Source organism: Pristis pectinata, chromosome 15 (genome assembly GCF_009764475.1).
Source record: "Pristis pectinata isolate sPriPec2 chromosome 15, sPriPec2.1.pri, whole genome shotgun sequence".
Taxonomy (NCBI): domain Eukaryota; kingdom Metazoa; phylum Chordata; class Chondrichthyes; order Rhinopristiformes; family Pristidae; genus Pristis; species Pristis pectinata.
The window spans coordinates 11,798,914-11,820,648 of NC_067419.1; the positions used below are offsets into that span (position 1 = coordinate 11,798,914).

The 21,735-nt window shown below is 46.3% G+C and overlaps 1 protein-coding gene across 4 annotated transcripts in view; it reads left to right on the plus strand.

Moving 5' to 3' along the window:
* Positions 1-10,081: 10,081 nt before the first annotated feature.
* Positions 10,082-21,735, plus strand: part of znf800a (zinc finger protein 800a) — a 100,758-nt gene continuing 89,104 nt past the window's right edge. For all 4 annotated transcript variants that reach the window (XM_052029962.1, XM_052029963.1, XM_052029965.1 and 1 more), the window contains exon 1: positions 10,082-10,332. The gene's annotated coding sequence lies outside the window, so the exon portion shown is untranslated. The remainder of the gene's footprint in view (positions 10,333-21,735) is intronic.

Below are 21,735 nucleotides of genomic sequence, written 5' to 3' on the forward strand. Positions count from 1 at the left end.
GGAATCATTTTGTTAAGATAATCTTATGGTGGTGTATGTTTACAGTATTAAACTTTTTTGTCATTTGAACTCAAAATAGATTTATATCTTGGCATTACATGATATTACTGTATTTTTTATTCCTCTCAGAGACATTGCCAATATTATTGTGATTGCTATTACAAATGATTGGGGTCAGAGTTAAATTATAAATTTGTGTGAATGTCTTGTCCTGATATAGAGAGCACGATAATGGCCTCAAAATGGCACCACACTGGTGATGTAGTTAGCTCAATGTTCAAGAAAACCCATCCACTGGGTGTCCAGTTTTAGATAATAGGCATCCTTTGACAAGGAAACTGGGATTCCATTATGTAGATATGATAAAGGTTGCTAATTTTCCAAAATCTGTTTTGTTTTTCAATTTAGGAATGTCGCAAGTGAGCTTATACAATCCTAACCTGCTTTTAATTAATTATTAGTTTAAACCTCTCTTACGCTCTCCTCACAACACATATGAGGACGTCATGTATTTCATGAGATGGGTCAGGTGCCTCTGAAGCTTTCTTCCTGTGTCCCTTTGTCCAGCAGATTAAACGTATTTGGGGCCCTCAGAACTCCTTTGTCGCTAGATTCCCCAGCGAGTCCTCTCCAAACTCATCTCATTCATTGGAAAAATATGTTCCCTTGCACCACTCACACTAAACTGCTGATCCTCCTAAACTTCATGTCAAAGAGTATATTGTAAACAGTTGCCTCTCCATACACATTGTCCAATGTAAAGAGAAATTGGTTGGCCACTTTGAACGCCTGATGGCTTCCATTTGCTTGATGTTCAAAGTTATTTAATATGTTGTCACTCCTCTTCATCATTCACAGAAATGGAGTTGGCTTCCATAACCACGATCAGCTCCAACCCTCCTCTAACTCCATGCTCTTAGATTGCTTGTCTGACATTTAGTCTTAATTGAGTCTTAACTTTAAGCTGAAATGAATCAGAGAATTGTTGACATTTATGGCACCAGTGGGGGGCCATTTGGCCTATGATGTTCATACTGGCCCAATGATTTAGATTAATTGCACTTTCCAGTTACTTTCCTATATTATTAACATTTTAACATAATGTTAATAATATTAATGTCATGTTGTTATTAATCACATGCATTATACTATTAATTAGAACATTAAATAATACTTTGCTATATTATCAATGACATGATCCCAATCGTGAGTCAGGCTGAACCATAGTGCCTACATCTGTAGCATTCCATCTGACCCCAAGTAGAATTTCTGATCCCTTCCCATTATCAAGTGAAACAATATTTTTATAATACTGATCCTATATTGAACCATTCATCCCCTGAAAGCCTCATTCATTCCTGAGTGAAGTCTCAACTATCCAGATGATCTCCCAAGTGGCCGCCTATCCTTCTGCTAACATCAGATCATCCAAAACTTTGATGACCTTATTCCAGACCATTCATTCATAGCACTCGAGTACAAAATGAATTTACGGAAAACTCTGGCTTTAAGTGTGAAGTGGGTCAGGAGGACACGTTATTGACAACAATGCTGAATATTGACACCAATGTTTTAGTGACAAACATTGACATTGATGGCCCAGTACCTAAAATTCAAACATTACAACCTTTGTTTAAACTCATGCATCCATAAATTTTCATTTTTATGCCAAACTCTACCCCTCAAACTTTGGTTTAGAAAACAGGCCCTTCAGCCCATCCAGTCCACCCCAACCGTAAAGCTCCCATCTGCACTGATTCTACACAAACTGAATTTTATTTTCCCCACATTCCCCTCAACTCCCCCCAGATTCTACCAATCAACTACATGCTTTAAAATACATTTGAACAAGTACATGGATAGGAAGTGTTTGGAGGGATATGGGCTAAATGTGGATAAATGGGACTAGCTAGTCAAAGGTCCTGTTCTCATGCTGTATTACTCTATGATTCTATACTGTGGCAATTTACAGTGGACAGTTAATCTACTTGGAATATGAGAGGAAACCCATGTGGTCACAGGGAGAAAGTGCAAACTTCACATGGACATCATATGAGGTCAGAATTGAACCTGAATCACTGAAGCTTTGAAGCACCAGCTCCACCAGCTGTGCCACTTCATTGGCCCAAATGGCATCTCCAACCACTTCTGCTTTGATGTCTTCATTACCTCTATGAGCATTCAGCTGCTTAAGTTCCATGATCCAGAGTTTCCCCTTGATGAGGCATGGGGGCTTTTCCATTTCTCTTCCTTTAAAACTTTCTTTCAAATCCATCTCTCAACAAACATTTGGTTACATATCCTGATTTTTCCTTTATCTCATTACATACCTTCATCACACTTCAATGGGACTCCTTGGTTGTTTTGCTTTGTTAACACAAGACAACATTCTAACGAGATTCAAGTCAAGTAGCTAAGGAACTAGGGAAACAGATGAAGGTAGTCATTTAGGTAATTCAGGAATTCTGTAAAGTGGATGCAGTTTTGCAGAGTTCTACTTTTATTTAGCAGAGGTGAATATTATTAGCTCATGTATGGTTGAAACTTTGTCAATAATCCAATCTTTGTGGAAATCTACTCACAAGGTTATATTACCAAGAGGACAGTAACATTTGATGTCAGAAATTAGCACAATTCCAGTCACCTTCAATTTATTGAATTGCTAAGTTTATACCAAATTTTGCCTCCTGCTGGGTTGGTTCATCTACCTGTTGTAGAACCTACCAAATTCACATTTCATTGTTTTCAGAGCTTTTGTGAAATTCCAAAACCTTAATATTCATGTGTTTTTGCATAAGGAAAGCACTGTTGTGCCTCAGGTGTTGGAGGAACACTTTCAAATGTGTCTCTGCATTGTGTGGAAGGGATCAGCACTTTTGCAAACTTCGTTCCAATCACTTCCTAAGATTTCTTAAGTCGATTTTAAAAAGGCTGTATGCCAAGTTAATTAAAATAAAGAAACATTTAGGAGCTAGAAATTCGTTCTCCATTACATGCATTCAGTGTGAATTATAGTAGCGCATCCGTGTAGTAACCTGCTTCTGCAGTTTGATTCCATTGAAGTCAGTGGGTTGGAACATGCTGGACCTTGCCTCAGCCTTCTGGTAGTGTGCTGCTCATGCTAACTCTGCACCTGCGCTATTGTTTGCAGCCTCAAGGCCCCCAACAACCTCAAGGCCTCACCACTGTAGTCATTCTGCAAAGCAGAAAGGGACGCAAATGGCAACTAACGTGAACTGAGGAGTACCAGACCCATGGTCCTGTTCTTGTTCTGTCAGAGGCCTTTTCACTTGTCCAAATATCTCCCATAATCATGGAAACTGTTAAAAAAGCATAAATAATTTAAGAATTGTATTATTAATAAGACAATGTGACAGGTTTACTTAAAATAAAATTAACTGATGTAAGTTAATCAAAGCATTAATATGAATGCAAATAAGCTTAAGATAAACAATGAATCTTCACTTACCTTTAGAATGAAAGTTGGCAGATCTGGCATATCCAGCCACTCAGCTCAGGTTTCATCAAATGCATCTTAACTCTCTGTGCCCTTATCCAACCTCCAACACAATTGGTACTTCTGTCTTGCAAATGCTTCATGCACTGACATGCTAGCTGGAAGTTCTCTATGCATCTTCTGGCTATTATTTTTATGTATTCATTTTTGGGGGTCTGGGCATCTTTGGCTTGGCCAGCATTTATTGTTCATTCTTATTTGCCATTGAGAAGCTGCCTTGTTGAGCTGCCGTAGCCCTTATAGTGAAGATACTCCCACAGTCATGTTGTGTAGGGAGTTGCAGGCTTTAGACAGCAACAATGAAGGAACAGCAATATATCTTCAAATCAGGATGGTGTGCAACTTGGAGGGGCATTGTCAGCTGGCTGTCAGTACAATCCTGCCCAACGAAACCAACTTTGAGAACCAGGGTACAACACGTGCAAGAATTATTTCTACCTGAGCCCCCTCTTTCCTCTACCCTGAATAGAAAAAAATTGTTGTTGTTGATATTGCAAGAGTAAAACAGAGCATAGATTTCCTAAAAGTTTTTCTTTCTCTCTTCTTGCAATGAGGCAATACCTTTAGTTTAGATATAAATTATACTGTAAAAGTGCTTTGAAGTAATTAATCTTTGGTTGATCCTTCCACCCCCTCACCCAACTGCATTGTAGTCCCCTCCCAATATGTGGTCCCATCGATGTCAATGAAATACTTAGAAACCACTGAAGGACACTGCCAACCCATTAGATATCAGTTGACTCCAAAGTGAAATTCCAGCTCACTGAAGATTGCCAAGTGAGTCAACCCTTTTTTAAAAACTCATCACTGTAGTATTCTTGCCCTTGCTGCAAAATGTCCAGCCAGCCTGGCATATAAATAGCAGCAGGGAAGCTGGATCTGTCATGGGACTGGGTATCCTTCCCATTTTTTTTCCTCATAATCATTCAAACCAATGTATAGATGGTGCACGGACATGGGCTGGACAATTATGTGCTCTAAAGTATCATCAGAGACTTATCTGTGCAGATTATCTCTCTTGGAGACTTTTATGCCATATTGACAGGTTGATGCACATGGCAGATACTTTGCTGACAAAAAGAAAACTGACTTAATTCATGGGAACAACTTTTAGTGAGATTATAACAGCTGCTGTATGTTTTCCACCGTTAAGTTCACACAACAGTGACAAATAAAATGTTCCATAGTTAGGAAAGCAAAAAAGATTGTAACGAGCAGTATAGTTAGTTTATAACCAATTATGAAAATATCTCTCAGTACCATTTTTTGGTCTTGATGTTTAGAAATAATGCACGATGAGTAATCAATTACTACAGAATTGAAATCTCCCACAAAATATAATTGCTGTAAACTTTTTCTTTTAATGATCTTTTTTAACTTTTAGAAACCTATGTTTAACTTCCAGATTGATTGTAAAATTAGTGAGATGCAACCATTGCATTAAGAAGGAAGCAACATGAAGAGACACCTGAATATGAACATATAAAAGGGATGAAAAGAAAAACAAATTGGAAATTCGAGAAATCCCTCATTAAGATAGAGAATGGTAGTACACTGCAAATTGTCAATGGGTGGAAAAGTGAGACAGGTTAAATTTAGTCTGAAGTAAAGCATATCATTTTTCTTTTAAATGCAACCTATTTGTCAGCAATTCCATGTTGATATAACATATATTAATTCCCTACCATTTCATTTCTAGTGGAAATATTTTTATTGAGTTAATGCATAAAAGGGATACCTTCACTGAAATTTTACTTGCTGAGATTTCTCTTATTGGTACGAATAGATTTGATTGCAGGATTCATTTTTTGAGGAGTGTCATTAAATCCATTGCTTCCAGAATTCAAAGTTATTCTCCAGTAATAATGGTCATAAGGGTGAGTGTGAGAACAATGTAAAACCCCTAAAGAAACACAACTTTTTTTATTGAAAGTAATATTTGGAATAGAAACATTAAAGCAGATAGCAGCAATAGATGTAAAGTAAATGGAGTTGGAGGAAGAAGAAATGTTAGTAGTTCATGACTGCTTATCTGGATTTTGGTGGATTAGCCTCAGACATGTGATTCTTCAGAGCAGTTTGAGGGTAACTGGGAACCCAAGTAATTTCAGCTACTTTTCCAGAAGCCGTGTTTTTCAGCCCTATTGGGAGAGGACTTAGTCAACCACAAGCATTGTAAACAGCAGGTCACAGATGACTTGCCCAAGAGGGTACACTAACTTCAGCAGAACTAACAAATAATGATTGAAAGTTCTTAATAATTTTATGCTGTTCCACCAAAGGTAGTGAATTGTAATGACTCCAGAAAGAGTTTACATCTTTCTTCTCTCCAATGGCATACCCAAATTGAAAAGATTTCAGTGTGAATATCCAACTGGGTCAAAAATGTAATTAAATGCCAATTAGTTTGATTTTACACATGATTCCTTCATTCTGGTAATTACCCATGACCTGAATTTTTCAGGCAGATCAAATCCTGTAGGGTTGACTTACAGCCAATAATGGTGATGATTCTCCAACTCATCCTGGAAATCTTTAAAGGCATGGATATAGCTAGGCCAGTGCACTTACTATAATGCTTGTTGTGCCGAGGATCCATTTCAAATCTCATCATATGACAGTTGTCCTCTTTTGTACATTCAGAGAAGGCCCATAAAATAAAGACTGTCTTGCAATATTGCCATTTAGCACTTCATTGAAGATCTTTATGAGAAGAGGCTGAATGCTCTAACCATGGAGACCAATTAACTACTTGGAAAATATGATTGGCAATTATGAGCTTTCTACATCCAGGCAATTTAGGAAATTATAATCATTATCTGTATAGCTCCAAAATAAAAAACTTTGAAATAGTTAGTGTTGAAATAGCACAAAACCTGTCTCTTTTCCCATGTTGCTCCTTAATGCCTAACTGGCCTACATTCTCTAAATCTGACTTAGTGTCAAATTGTCAGCTAAGGCTTTTAAGAAATGCCTTGGGATGTTTTACCCAGTTAAAGTTGCTATATAAATGCAAGTTATTGTTAAGGAAACATGATGAGCAATATATTATTGTGAATAAGACAGGCACAAAACTGAAGTGACAATATAACCCTGATAGCATAGGTAATAAATTTTCTCATTGCATGTCTGAAGTATGCTGTGCATTAACTATTATCCTATTGGGGGAAAACTATCGATGTTTATTCTGATGTGAATACTCATGCATTTTTCCTTTTGTGGGATGGACAATTTAAAGCTTCTATTATCTTTGTTGCTTTAATGGTTTGGGACTTCATGAAATGACACAGGGGTGAAAAGAATTAGAGCCAGAATTGTGTTGGTATGTTTAGGGCATTTTGATATTTGGCACAGTTTTGATATTATCAGATTTAGTTGCTGCATCATAGTTGGTCTGATGAGTTTAATCCTTGGTTGTCTGGTAAATAGTACTTGGCCAAACATATGACTTGTATGCAGGCTGGCCAATAACTTTGTATTTTAGTGGTTTGTTTCATGTCTGTTTGCAAAATTAAGTGGACAATATTCCAGTTTGTAAAAGGTCAGAATAGATAGTGTTCCAAATTTTGAACATGCCAGAATACTGATGGCATCATCCTCATTGTCAGATGGATGTCCAAATTCCACATTACTGATACTTTAGTACTTCACTCTTCTGGTATAGCGTTCTGCATCATGTACTTAGTACGTTGATTTTATGGTGTAGCAATCTGCATCATGTGCAGCTATGACAGATGTTAGGTTTGTCATGCCAAGCTTCACACTCCAATAATGCTAATTCGTGAGTTGCTTACCATGTTGTCCAAGGCAGTATGTGACATTATGTGCAGGCCAAGGTACATACAGTGATCTGTTCCCAGCAGGCTCTCGATTTGTTTTGGGTGCTGAATTAATACTGGAACAGTAAGAAGTGGGAGAAACAAGAGACTGCAGATGCTGGAATTTTGAGCAAAAAATAAACTGCTGGAAGAACTCAGTGGGTTAAGCAGCATCTGTAGAAACAAAAGGGATGTATTGGCATTTCAGATCGAGTCCCTACATCAGGATTGGGTAGGGTGGGGGTGAAAAGGGAAGATGGCCAGTATATAGAAGTGCAGGGGAAAGGTGGGACAGGGGCTGGTGTTTGATAGATGGAACCTGATGGGGGAGTGAGGACGGTTGGAAAAGGTGATCAAAAGGGAGAAAGAACTAGGTAGACTGGGAAAGGAATGCACGGTGTAGGTTCCCTGAAATTGGAAAATTCAGTGTTCATACCATTGGGGAAGTGGGGCCAGTGAGAAATTGGGCTTTTATTTAAACCTTCAAGGGTTGTTTCTCCTGTGTGATCCAACAATTGACTGGAGTTTAATTAGGAACCAAATTCAAGTCGAGAAATGGATCTGCACATTTAGTGATTGTGGTAAAAGTGATTTGGTTATAGAGTTGTAAAGACCTTCATGATGCCAAATGTATATATATTAATAATGAGTTATAACTTTAAAGAAAGAGATAGATGCTAAATCTATTTAAGCATAATGAGGATGTGCATTGGGTGGACAGAGATGCCATGTGGAACAGATGACATTTTGAAGAAAAATAATACATTTTCAACATTCATTGGTCTGCTAACTCATAAATTGGGAGTTTCTCAATCTCTTGAGACTGTGAACTATGATGAGTCCTAGGAAAGTAGAAGCTCCTTACACATGCTCTTGGGTATTTAAGGGAGTAGTAGCCAATTAACTGAATCTATAGCTCCCTTCACCATCTAAAGTGCATATCAACTAAAGTAAAGCAATGCTCATTTTAATAACATCAAGTGCACCAATCCAGCCTGTTTAGGCATGGTGATAACCTTTTCATGCAAGTGATGGTGCATTCACATTGTAAATACATTTTTGGTTGATATACGTTATTTTCCACAGAACGTAAACTGTTCATATAGAATTGCATTCTAATATTATTTTTAAATACTTAGAAATCTTCCCAGGACTGTTTAACACGTATAAATATCCTATTGTTAGTACTTGGGTTTCAATAATGCTCAGACATTGAAATCAAAGTTTTAGTTTTACTAATTTTATTAATAATACATGCAGTAGTGTTCACACACAGAACAAATGGTCATACTTATAATCATACCTGATAATGTTTTGGGAATTTAAAGATGAACGGTTCTGAGATCACCTTCTTAAGACTTTACAAGTCCAAATCCTCACTATATTCAGACACATTTTATACACTTCTCTCATTTTCTCGACATGGCAGTTCAACAAAATTCTGCAGCATGTAATTATATAAAAACACAAATAAAACTCCATAAAGGGAGAATTAGCTTATCACATCATTAACTTTAGCTTAGCTATAGCTCTTTTTCCATAGGCCTAATTAGTACATCACCTTAGTGATAGTTACACATCATTGCTTCTCTACAATCTTCAGCTCTCTTTTCCTCCATTTCGATACCACTTGTGGCAATTAAAAATGATGATTTAAAGCCAGTATTTTCCTTTGCAGGACTATCTATTCTGCCACATTGGCTATAAAATGAATAAACTTCTTTAAAACTTATGAACCTCAGCACAATGACATACCTTTCATGAGCCTTCATCATTTTATCCTGAAGCTAACCATTGTTGCAGGATTATCTCTGGTCCCACAGTCCAGTGGTACTTTAACACACCCTCACACTTCCTTGCTTAACAGGCAAAGCCATTATTAGTATAATATAGAGTGAAATCAATGGCAGCGTGGCAGCAGCAGAAGTCTTCAGGACAATCTAGCAACCTTACCAGTCATGCACCATTTCAATGCAATGGTGAAGTTCTTTATCCTGATTTCAATCAGTCTTCTGCCACCTGCTTTTATTCCATTGGGAGCAGAGAGATGGTCAAAACAAAAATAATAGTGTTTGAGATAGGTTTGTCAGCTGCACATTTATACAATATCTGATTTAACAGCAGTCCATGATGTTGAGTAAAACTCCAGAGCCATCAGTTTAAAGTGAGTGACTTTTTGCCGGGAACCGCAAAGTCGACCGAATTCCAACTTTGAAGTAACGGGTCGGACTGAAAGCAAATTAAGTTCTAAAGCTTCAAACATCAGCACTTACAAGATCTCCAAAGACTAACTCGTAATGAAATAAGAACAAGACAGCCCAAACCGATATGCCAATAAATTTAGATATTCCTGACTGTGTTTGTGACAAGTTCCCTTAAAAATGAAACAAAACTTTAAAGCCACACCTTTGGGATCTGATGGACATATAAAAATGAAACTAATGACAGAAGAAGATTCAAGAGATCGCTGTTAAAACAGGGAAATGAAACAGTGCATGCGACATGGGGTCATAGAAAAACGAACCATCCCTTGCACTGCATCTGCCTGCCCCACTGTTGCTGATCTCTCACGTCCCTCGTTTTTTTACGCAAGGCAAGGTTACAGCAGCAGTGGTGAGTGTGTGCGGGACAAAAGGTTGCAGGCATTCCCGGGAGCAGTCGCTCAGTCTCCAGCCAGTCACCTACTCTCTGGATCCTCTGACAGACGGGACTCTAGCAGCTACACACACACACACACGTACTCACTCAGTAGTGTGTTACCCTCATCCTTCCAGAGGAGCGCAGCACACTTTAGAGTCAAGCGTGTGCCCGTGGAGGGGTCTATCTCTCTCTCTCTCTGTCTTCATCGTTCGCCACGGACATCGCACTGAGAAAGGCGAGAGGACAAAAGCACCGGCGCTCGGTCCAGCGAGCACCCCGCCCAAGCGGTGCGCCGACGAGCAGCCTCTCCACGGGGCAGTGGGGCCGGGGGAGAGAGCCGGGGCCGCCGCCTGCCAGGTGAGGGCTGAGCGAGAGAGCCGGGTTGCGGGCACGGAGGGACGGAGGAGGGGGCTCTTTATTTGCGCGCCGCAAATCGGCTCGAAGTTGTTGGAGCCGTGCATTTCCGTGCTGGCAGAAAATGGCGCCCCCGGGGCTGGTCTCCTGCCCCGGGCAGGGGGGGGGGGGGGTGCGGGGGGGGGGGGGGGGGAGAGGAGGCGAGCCCGGCGCCCGCTATCCTGGGTGCGCGGCCGCCGGGCTGTTTTACGAATTTAAAATCTAAAGGCATCTACGCGAGACTGTGTTTGCAATGTATATTTACGCGTTGCAAGAAAAAAAGTGGATTTGCTCAGGAGAGGCGAGCAGGAGAGCTCGCTGTTGATAAAAAGAAAGGAGAAACATTCTGGTATTTTTTATGTTGCAGTTTTACCACAGGAAAAAGAGAGAGAGAGAGAAATAAAGCCGGGCTTTGAATTTATATTTAAACACAAGGAGCACGGCGCACGCAACCTTGTTCTCAGCGTTAGCTTCCCAAGCCCCGGGGCTTTGATAGGCGCGTAAAGGCGGAAGGGGTGACCCCGGTGCTGTGCGCCAGGCTGCCGCTCCTGCAGCCCCTCTGCGGGGCTGTGGACAGCGCTCTGGCACCGGGCAGCTCAGCCCGGCCACCCGTGGCAGCAGACGCCTTTCTCTGAAGGAGGAGAGGCAAAAAAAAATAAAACGTTATGACAAATGCTTTTTTAAAAAAATGTTCTAAAAAAAAACACCGAGAGCCTGTTGGATTCCCCCCCCCCCCCCACCCGAGTTCTCTTTAGATGTCGGGACTGTTTATATTTTATTTTGCATCAGTGTTTGCTTCTGTGTGCAGCGTGTCTACACCCCTGCTCACTGCCTTTGCGCCACAGACACACTCTGGCGAGGGGACTACAGTTGTGCGGGGCACCATTAGGCGCACACTCAAAACCTTTACGTTTTTTTGTCGCCTTCAATTGTGCCTTTGATCAAGTTAATCTGCTCTTCTTTAATGGTCCAAATTCGAGTCCTCCCACTCCCCTCTTTCTCTTTTTGTTGCCAAAGTAGCTCTTGACCGTTCCTTCCCCCCTCCCTCCTCCTCCTCCCCTCCTCCTCCTCCTGCCTTTGTGTCCCTTTGGATAATAGGGCGATGCAAATCGTGCCACAGGCGAGGAAAAGAGAGCAGGGGGAGGCTGTTGCAACGCGTCCGGGCGGTGGCGAGGAAGCCGGGGCTGCGGATCCGGAGCGAGGGAAAGGTTTGCGTGTGGAAGCTGCGCACCCGGAGCGTGGCCTTGCGCACCCTCGGAGCTGCCCTGTGCGGCGGCTGGCGAAGGGGAGCCGTGGCCGGCTGAGGAGCTGACGGCACCGCCGCTCGCCTTGCACCTTGGCGGCGGCGCCCCGGACCCGCCCCGCAGGCACCTGGCCCTCCGTCCCATCTCCAGGCGGCTTGTGCTGGGGCTGGGACCCCCCCCCCCCCACCACCACCAACCCCTCCCCCGGCCCGGCCACCCCCGCCGCTCCCTGGTTCCCTGCGCTCTCCCGGAGCCGGCGAGGGAGAGAGGGGCGGCCACACCGGCGGCCTTTCCAAACTTTGGCCGGCCGCGATGGCACCGGCGCCGGCCCAGGACGCGCACCCGAGGGCCGGGCAGGGTGCTGGCCAAGTTGCCAGCGGAGCGGCGCTGGGTTTTCTCTAACCCACCCCCCCTCCCCAGCCAAACTCTCACAGAGCGGCAGGTGGTGCGGGGGGCGGCGGGGAGCGGCGCCCCCAACCCGCCTTCCCCTCCTGGGTCCCCGCCGCTCGGCGCTGCGCCACACGGCCCGGGCCGGCCCAGCCGTGCGGAGCGCGGGCGACGGCCAACGCTGCCCGCCCTCCCCCGAGACGGACCAACAGCAGCCCTCCCCCCACCTCCCTCCCCGACACAACCTGACGCACCCACCTCCCTTCCTGCCCAACACAAACACCCCACCTCCCTCCCCAGCATAAAAGCCCCAAAAACCCTCCCTCCCCAACACGACCCCACACCCCGCTTCCCTCCCCAACCTGACCCCACACCTCCATTCCCTCCCCAACCTGACCCCCACACCCCACTTCCCTCCCCAACACGACCCCACACCCCACTTCCCTCCCCAACACGACCCCACACCCCACTTTCCTCCCCAACATGACCCTACACCCCACCTTCTACCCCAGGCCTCTCCAACACAATCCTCCAGCTCTCCAACACATCTCTTCCCTTTTCCATCCACTCCATCCCCTCCCCCTTCCCCTTCCCCCTCTCCCCCACCGGCCTTCCACCCTCCACCACGCCCTCCACGTCACCCCTCATCCCCTTTCACTCTCCCACAAACTCCTCCACCCCACCCTTACTCTCCACACCCCACAGAGTAATACAGCACAGAAACAGGCCCTTCTGCCCAATGTCCATGTCAATCAAGATGCTCATCTTGGATAATCCCATTTTCCCACGTTTGGCCCACTTCCCTCTAACCCTTTCCTGTCCCAAACAACATCCTCCTGCCATCTAATTCTACACACTTCTGGTATCCCTTACCCCTTCGCCCCTGTCCCTGGTGCCTGACCACTACCTGCTGCCTCTCCTGTCACTTCCATCAACTTTGTCCCCCCACATCCAACCCGTTCTTGCCAGGCACTTCCCCCACCTCATTGCCAAACTACCTTGCCTCTCATTGGTCAGGAGCACTCCAGCTCTTACCCCTGTTTCCCCCTGCGCCCCTCCTCTCCAGTCCAGATCCTCTGCCACAACTCTGGACCCCTCCGCACACCCCACTTCTCCCCTCCTCGTCCTTGGATCCCATTCCCTTCTTCCTTCCTGTCCTTGACCTATCTTGATCTGAATCCCCCCTGCTCTCGACCTCCACCATCCTCGGCCATGACTGCCCCTCCCCGTCAATCCTTGGGGGGTGGGCCCTCCATGACCTCCCTTGTCCTCATATCCATCTTCCGACTCTGCTTTCTCCTCTCTTTCTCCCTCTGCCTTCTGCCCCGCACCTCCCTGTTTTCTTCATTATTCTCCCCCATTTTCTCCCTTCCCCTATCCCTATTCTTCCTCGTGTTCACTTTTACAATTCTTTCTCCTCCTAATCTCACTATCTCCCATCTCATTCCCAGTTGCTTGAGTGCCTTCTCCGCACCCCACACTTCTCCCCTTCACTCACTGCACAGCACTTCCTCACCTCTATTTGTTCAGCTCCCCCCTTCCCTTTCTGTGCCTCTCCTCCAGCCCACAGTCAATGGCCCTCTCCACCCCCAATGCCTCTCTTCAAAGCCCGTCCTTAAAACATCCTCACCTTTTGCTATTTCCCTGACCTGCTTCTGCAACCAACCTGTTCCGTGCACAATCTCTCCGTCCTCCCATCCCCTCTCTCCATATCAGCATCACCCCACCACCTTCATCTCCCATTTTTCCCCAGCATTCTCTTCAGTCTCCACAGCTCCAGTCAGCCCCAACTCCTGTCCTTACAACTTCACCCGCTTCCTCTCCTCCCTCGACCACATTCATCCTCCCCTTTATCTCCCCTTTTGCCCTCCCCCTTCTGTGCCCCCCCTTTGCCACCCAACTGAGCCTTCACTCTCCCCATTGCCCCCCATGCCCGTCACACATCTCTTCCCTTGCCCCCCCCCCCCAGCGGCACCCCGTCGCGTATGCTTTGCATGCTATCCTTACGGATCATTTCATTACAACAGAGCATTGAGGTAGTACAAGGGAAAACAATAACAGAATGCAGAATAAAGTGTGACTGCTATGGAAAAAGTGCAGAGCAGGCAGACAATTAAAGTGCAAGGCCATAACTTTATAGGTAGATTCTGAGGTCAAGAGTCCATCTTATTGTACTAGAGGACTGTTCAATAGTCTTATAACACTGGGATAAAAGTTGTCCTTGAGTCTGATGGTATGTGCTTTCAGGCTTTTGATCTCTTATGCGATGGGAGGTGGGGGAAGAGAGAATGTCTGGATGGGTGGGGTCTTTGATTATGTTGGCTGCCTTACTGAGGCGGCAAGAAGTGTCGACAGAGTCCATTGGAGGGGAGGTTAGTTTCCGTGACGTGCTGAGCTGCGTCTACAACTCTCTGCAGTTTCTCGCGGTCACTACAGAGCAGTTGCCATACCAAGCCGTGATGCATCCTGATAGGATGCTTTCAGTGGTGCATCGATTAAAAATTATTGAGGGCCAAAGGGGACATGCCAAATTTCTTTCGCCTCCTGAGGAAGTTGAGGCGCTGGTGCGCTTCCTTGGCCGTGGTGTCTACTTGTTTGGATCAGTACAGGCTGTTGGTGATGTTCACTCCCGGGAACTTGATTTCCGTTAACCTAATGTTTATTGGCTTTCTGTCTCTGTGAAAGGTATTGACACAGAATCCCTAAATTACACTCTGGAATACTTTATTAACCAGTATGTAACAATCCCGTCAGTAGGGAAAGCAATGTGGATATAGTTTTTGGAAATTAATCTGGGTGGTGGAAGAGCATTTTTGTGACAGTGATCATAATTTAGTGAGTTTCAGCAGAGTGGTGGAGAAGGATCAAATATAATAGAGGAGGAATGGTTCTAAATTAGGATGTCAAAAGTGGATTGAAAACGGTGACCTGAAGGTAAATCATTCTTGGAGCAATGGGATGCATTTGGGGGTTTGGGGAATACCTGTTGCCACAGAGAAGGGGCAGGACTGCATATCCAGAGTTTCCTGCGCAACAAGGTTTATGGAGGACAGGGTGAGGCAAAAAAACAGAAGTTTGTATCAGGCCTGAAAGGCAAGTATCAGAGTGGAATTAAAAGGGAAATTGGGAAAGCAGGGAGAGGGTATGAAATATATTGGCATGTAATATTAAAGAAAATTCAAATATATCTTAAACATATAAGGAGATGGAGGATAGCAAAGCACTCTTATTTATTTTTGGGCAGCACGGTAGCGTAGCGGTTAGCGCAACGCTATTACAGCGCCAGCAATCAGGGTTCGATTCCCGTTGCTGCCTGTAAGGAGTTTGTACGTTCTCCCCATGTCTGCGTGGGTTTCCTCCGGGTGCTCCGGTTTCCTCCCACATTCTAAAGACGTACGGGTAAGTTAATATGGGTTTAAAATGGGCGGCGTGGACTCGTTGGGCCGGAAGGGCCTGTTACCATGCTGTAAATAAAATTTTAAAAAAAGGAAAGAATAGAACCCGTTAGGAGCCATTATGGTAACCTGTGTGGAGGGAGAGATCACGGATGTAGTTTGTATGAATACTTTGCAGTTGTCCACATGAGGGTGGATAATACTAAGCAAACAGTGTGAAGAGTTAGATGAGATAACAGTTAAAGAGAATGTATTAATAGGTTTACTATCTTTGAAGATGGCTATATCACCAGGGCTGGAAGGAATATATTTTGGACTGTTGTAAGAATCAAGGAGGAAATTATGGAGGCTCTCATGGAAACACTTCATTCTTTTCTGGCTATAGGAGCAGTGCCAGAGGATTAGAGGACTGCAAATGTTGCGCCAATGTTTAAACAGGGAGGACCAAGATAAATCAAGTGATGACAGGCTAGTTAGTTTACCTCAGATGGTGGGAAAATTATTGAAACCTTCAGTTAGAAAGGGCCACCTTAATCAGGGAGAAACAGCATGGCTTTTCCTTTGCCAAAGAAAGGTTTTCTGTCTGACTAACTTAGTCATAGAGTTATACAGCAGGGAAACAGGCCATTTGGCCCATGACATGCATGCCATCCCATTTCCCAGCACTTGGCACATCGTCTTTTATGCCTCGGTAATTGAAGTGTCCATCTAGTCACTTCTTAAATGCTGTCAGCGACCCTGCTTCTGCCACTCTCTCAGGCAGTGCATTCCAGGTAGTGGCCACTCTCTGGATGAAAAAGATCTCCCTCAGATCCCCCTGAATCTTTTATCCCATTCCCTAAATCCATGTCCTCTAGTTTTATCTGCGTCTGATATGGGGAATAGTTTCCTGCAGTCTACTCTATCTATACCTCTCAGAATTTTATGTACCTCAATCAAACCCCTGCTCCAGGAAAAACAGACCAGTCTCCCCTTGTAACTGAATCACTCCATCCCAGGCAACATCCTGGTGAAGCTTCTCTGCACCCTCTCCAGCACTATCACATCTTTCCTCTAGTGATTCATTTAATCTTTTTGAGGAGGTTAATAGATGGATTAATAAAGGTGCAGTCCACATGGATTTTAGCAAGGCCGTTGACAAGGTCCCATGTGACAGGTTGGTCGAACTAGCTAGGCAGATCTTTTTGGCCTAGTCCCAGTAATGGTTGATGGGTGTTTTGGTGACAAAGGCTGTTACCAATGAGGTACCACAGGGATCATACTCAGCCCAAAGCTTTTTGTGATGTAGATTAAGGATTTAGACCTAAATGTGGTGGGTGTGATGCAGAAATTTGCAGACAACAGAAAAATTAGACGTGTGGTTTTCAGTGTAGAGGAAAGGTTCAGACTGCAGTAAGGTATAGACGTTTGAGTCAGAAAGGCAGAAAAATACCCAGTAGAATTTAATCCAGAGAAATGAAGTCATACTTTTGGGTGGTGCATCAAGGAAGGGAATATGCAAAATTGAAAGTAAGCTGTTACAGACTAGTACAGCATATCAGTAAAAGAGTGGCCGATGCTACATTTGTGAAATAACTGGAGTGGTTAGAAATGTAGGTTACCTGCAACCCTAAGTAAATGGCAGGATGTTGGGTGGCACAAAGGAACAGAGTGACCTTGGAGCTTTGTCTGCAGATTCTTGGGTAGCAGGACAAGTCAAGAAGGTGGTTAAAATGACATGGGATGCTTTCCTTCAACTTAAGAATAAGGGCAATGAGGTTATGCTGGAACTTTATACAACACCTATTAGGCCACAGTTTAAATATGCGTACACTTCTGATCCTGATCAGCACCTTGCAGGAAAATGTAATTGAGCTAGAGAGGAGATTTACACATATGTTGCTAGGACCGGATTGTGTCAGCCATGTGGAAAGATCTGATAAGCTAGGCTTGTATTCTGTGGAACATAGGAGACTGGTGGAAAGTTAAGAGGTGTAGATGGAGTAAATTGGAGGAATCTATTTTCTTTAGTGGAGGGGTTTAGGAAAGGCAGATAAGGAAATGTTTGGCCACCTAGAGGACACTGAAGGACTGGGACTCAGTGCCTGAGAGGGTGGTGGAGGCAGAAACCCTCATCACGTTTCATGAGTATTGGATGTGACCTGCAGAGCAACAGATATGCTGAAAGTGGGACCAGGCTGGGTAGCTCTTTCTTGACTGTGGAGACATAATGGGTTGAACGATGAGATTTGCGACGTAAATAGAACCATAGAACAATACAGCACAATAAGGCCCTTCGGCCCACCAAGTTGTGCTGACCTTCTAACCACTCCTAAGACTATCTAACCCCTTCCTCCCACATATCCCTCTATCTTAAATTCCTTCATATGCTTATCTAACAATCTCTTGAACTTGCCGAACGTATCAGCCTCCAACCCCAGCAGCGCATTCCATGCACCAACCACTTTCTGGGTGAAAAACCTCCCTCTGACATCTCCTTTGAACTTCCCACCCATTACCTTAAAGACATGCCGTCTTGTATTGAGCATTGTTGCCCTGGGAAAGAGGCACTGGCTGTCCACCCTATCTATTTCTCTTAATATTTTGTATACCTCTATCATGTCTCCCCTCATCCTCCTTCTCTCCAATGAGTAAAGCTCTAGCTCCTTTAGTCTCTCCTCATAATCCATACTCTCTAATCCAGGCAGCATCCTGGTAAATCTGTTCTGCACCCTCTCCAACGCCTCCACATCCTTCCTATAATGAGGCGACTAGAACTGGACCCAGTACTCTAAGTGTGGTCTAACCAGAGTTTTGTAAAGCTGCATCATTACCTCACGGCTCTTAAACTCTATCCCACGACTTATGAAAGCTAACATCCCATAAGCTTTGTTAACAACCCTATCCACCTGTGTGGCAATTTCAGTGATCTGTGGATGTGAACCCCCAGATCCCTCTGCTCCTCCACACTGCCCAGAATCCTGCCATTTACCTTGTATTCCGCCTTGGAGTTTGTCCTTCCAAAGTGTACCACCTCATACTTCTCCGGATTGAACTCCATCTGCCACTTGTCAGCCCAGATCTGCATCCTATCAATATCCCACTGCAAGCTTCGACAGCCCTCCACACTATCCACAACACCACCGATCTTTGTGTCATCTGCAAACTTGCTAACCCACCCTTCCACCCCCTTATCCAAGTCATTAATAAATATCACAAAAAGTAGAGGTCCCAGAACCGATCCCTGTGGGACACCACTAGTCAGAGCCCTCCAATCTGAATGTACTCCCTCCACCACAACCCTCTGCTTTCTACAGGCAAGCCAATTCTGAATCCACAAGGCCAAGCCTCCCTGGATCCCTTGGCCTCTGACCTTCTGACGAAGCCTACCATGCAGAACCTTGTCAAACGCCTTACTAAAATCCACACTACTGCACTACCCTCATCAATCTTCCTGGTCACCTCCTCAAAGAACCCTATCAGGCTAGTGAGGCAAGATCTTCCCTTCACAAATCCATGCTGGCTGTCCCTAATCAGTTCATTATTCTTTAAATGCTCATAGATCATAGATTTTATGTAATTCTCTCCTTGCCCAGTCTTCCATTCTTTGCATGCCACCTTCTCGCCTTCCTGTTCTCTGAGCCGCTCCTTCCCTGCACACCCCCTCCCAGCTATTCCCTCCATTCCTCCCTCTTCCTGGACCCTTCCTCCCCTCTGATCTCTACCTTCCCACCCTGTCCAGTCAACTCCTATCCTGCCCTGATCTGATTGCCCATCCCTCAGTTCAAGCCCTTCCATGCCCTCTTAATCTTTCCCTCCTTGCATTTTCCCTGCGATCCCACCCTCCCAACTGTTCCCTTCCCTTCCTCCCTCCTTACCTTTCCCCCTTGCCCCCCCCGCTCTCGCCTCGTCCTCTCCCCCTCGCGGCCCTGTCCTCTCCCCCTCGCCCCCCATCCTCTCCCCCTCACCTGTCCTTGCCCCCCTGTCCTCTCCCCCCACCCGCTCCCCCGTCCTCTTCCCCCCTCGCTCCCCCGGTCCTCTCCCCCAGTGCCCCCCAGTCCTCGCCGCCCCTGTCCTCTCCCGCTTGCACCCCCGTCCTCACCCCCCCACCCTTTAGCCACCACCCCTGCCCTCTTGCCTCCTTGCCCCCATCCACCCTGTCGCTGCCCCCACCTCCTTGCTGCCACCCCAACCCTGCCCTCCCCTCCTCCCCCTCCTCTCCCCTCCGCCCCCCCATTATCTCTCCTCCCCTTCCGCACTCCCCTTCCCTCCCCCCCGCCCCCGTCCTCTCCTCTCCCCTCTGCCCTGTCATCACTCCTCCCCCCTTGCCCCCCATCCTCTCCCCTCGCCCCCGTCCCCTCCCCCCGGTCCTCTTCCCCCCTCGCTCCCCCTGGTCCTCTTTCCCCCCTCATTCCCCCCGGTCCTCTCCCCCCAGCGCCCACCGGTCCTCTCCCCCAGCACCCCCCCCGTCCTCTCCGCCTCACCACCCCCGTCCTCACCCCCCCATCCTTTAGCCACCGCACCCGCCCTCTCGCCTCCTCACCCCCATCCACTCTGTCGCTGCCCCCACCTTCTTGCCGCCACCCCAACCTTGCCCTCCCCTCTGTCCTCTCCCCTCCGCCCCCCATCCTCTCCCCCTCCACCCTCTGTCCTCTCCCCTCCTCTCCCCTCTGCCCCACATTATCTCTCCTCCCTTCCACCCTCCCCTCCCCTCCCCCTCTGCCCCACGTCCTCTCCCGTCCCCCCCATCCTCTCCCCTCCACCCCGTCCTCCCATCCTCTCCCCCCTCGTTTCCCCCCCAGTCCTCTTCCCCCCAGCACCCCGCCCCCTGTCCTCTCCCCCAGCGCCCCCCCATCTCCGCCTCGCCACCCCCGTCTTCTCCCCCTTGCACCCCCGTCCTCAACCCCCCATCCTTTAGGCAACGCCCCCGCCCTCTCGCCTCCTCGCCCCCCATCCACTCTGTCGCTGCCCCCACCTCCTTGCCACCACCCCAACCCTGCCCTCCCCTCCTCTCCCCTCCGTCCTCTCCCATCCGCCCCCCATCCTCTCCTCCCCCTCCACCCTCTGTCCTCTCCCCGTCCTCTCTCTCCCCTCCCCCTCCACCTTCCCGTCCTCTCCCCACGCCCTCCACCCCCCGTCCTCTTCCCCTCCACCTCCACCCCTGTCCTCTGTCCTCCCCCTCTGCTCCCCTCCCTTCCCGTCCCCTCCTCTCTCCTCCCTCTCTGCCCCCCATCCTCTCTCCTCCCCTTCTCTCTCCTCTCCCCCATCCTCAAATCATAACTGCTCAATACTGTAATGAATTGCATTGAAAGTGCCTGAGAAAAAAGAACAATTACTAAAAGTGCAGAAAGAGGGGAAACTAGTTCTGCTGTTTGTACGAACGAACACGTAACAACTTTGGAGCTTGTTCACATGTAGGGAGTATCCACAAGTCGGGCCCCTTCTCCCCTCCCTCTCCCCTCCGCCCCTGTCATCTCTCCTTCCCCTCCCCTACCCTCCCCCGCCACCTCCGTCCTCTCCCCTCTGCCCCCCCCCCCCGTCGTCTCTCCTCCCTTCCCTCTCCCCTCCCTTCCCCTCCCCCTCCGCCCTCTCCTCTGGATGATTAACAAATGGCTGCTAGGAGGAGGAGCTGTAGGAAAATGCCCATCCTCAATGGTGGAATGTCCTGGTAAATGAGAGCCAAGAAAAGAATTAAGCCTTTGCAACATTTTCAACCAAAAATTCTGCGGTTATTACCATTTTGGCTGCTTCCCGAGGGTTGAGAGAAGCCACCTGTCTTTAGCCAATTCGATTTACTCTTTGTGATCTCAAGAAGTGGCAGAGAGCAGTGGCTACACAGCTGGCCACCCAACTAGAAAGTGTCCTGTTTGTGCCCCACAACTATCTGTGCATCCAGCTCAGCTGTTTTCGGACAGTTGCAACCCTGGCATCATCCCAACGATCTGGGTAATTGCTTAGTTACGTCCTATCCAAAAAAACACAGGACTGATGGAAACCTATAGTGAAATGTTGGAAATATTCAGGAGGTTAGGAAGCTTCTGTGGAGATAGGAACATATACGCTTTTGAGTCGATGATCTGAAACATGAACCCTGTTCCTCTTGTCACAGATGCTGCCTGAACTGAGTGTTTCCAGCATCTTCAGTATTTTATTGCAAATCCAATCCATGAATTGCTCTTCTCTCTTTCTGCAAAGTGTTGAAAGATGTCACTGACAGTGCTCTTAGGTGGCAACTATCTGCTCACAAATGCATTTCTTGGGTTTTACCAGGACCATTTGGTTTCAGACCTCATTAAAGCTTTGGCCCAAATATGGACTCGTGAGATGAATTCAATGAATCCCCTAACCTCTGACATTAAAGT